The sequence below is a fragment of the Nanorana parkeri genome, unplaced genomic scaffold, assembly GCF_000935625.1.
Source record: "Nanorana parkeri isolate BGI_ZX_2015 unplaced genomic scaffold, ASM93562v1 scaffold466, whole genome shotgun sequence".
Classification (NCBI taxonomy): Eukaryota; Metazoa; Chordata; class Amphibia; order Anura; family Dicroglossidae; genus Nanorana; species Nanorana parkeri.
In genome coordinates this window covers 322431-323339 of record NW_017306734.1, presented here as the reverse complement: position 1 = coordinate 323339, position 909 = coordinate 322431, and positions in this window count along the sequence as shown.

The following is a 909-nucleotide window of genomic DNA, read 5'->3' as shown; positions in this document are numbered from 1 at the left end:
GCAGCCAGACATGCCTTATTCACACAGCAAAATAACTGATAAGGGACTGGCAAGGGGCCAGTACAGAGGGGAAAGAGGGGGGTCTTGCTGTGAACTCTTGACAGCCAGAGGGGCACCCAGACTCCAAGAGAGATCTCAGCAGACAGACAAACACGTAAGCCAAACATGTCAGCAAACCCAAACACATTCAAAGATAAACCTGTACAAATAGAAACATCAAACTGAGAGATATTACAGCAGCAAGTAAAAAAAAAAAAAGACCAAACAAAACACATCAGCCCATTTAGACAGACACAGACAGACACATGAATCCTGGAGCAGACACATGCTGGTGGCTCTGGGAGGAAATATCAATTGCACTTCCTACAAAAAGAAAGAAAAGAAGAAAAAAAAAGCCAATCCCGAATGTGAAAAAGGTTGATGTGGCAGGAATTTAGGAGGGAGGCGTGCACACATGTATGAGCCCAGCAATCCATACCTGGTTGTGCAGGAAGCCTGGTGCACATGGCAGAGCAGGCTGACACAGGAGACACTGCGCTCAGCTCTAAGAGGGCACTTTAGGAGCCAGACAGGGGTGAAGAAATGTTACAGGACCACCAGGCTACAGAAAGACACACAGACACACCCACACACATACACACACACACACAGATAAAGTTCCAGCAATGTTCTCACATGTCAGCCGTCCATGAGAGTAGAGGCACATTCCCAGACACATTGTAACGCATCCAGACACACAGACAGACAGGTGAAGCAACAGTAAAACAAAAGTGGCCAGGCACAGGGAAAGAGAAGAGCCAAGCCAGCGTGAGGGGGACTTAGAGGAGAAGGAGGGGACAAGAGAAGGGGGGAAATAAAAAAGTGGAGAGGAGGGGGCAGACAGATTTGTCCAATTCATAGACACAGACC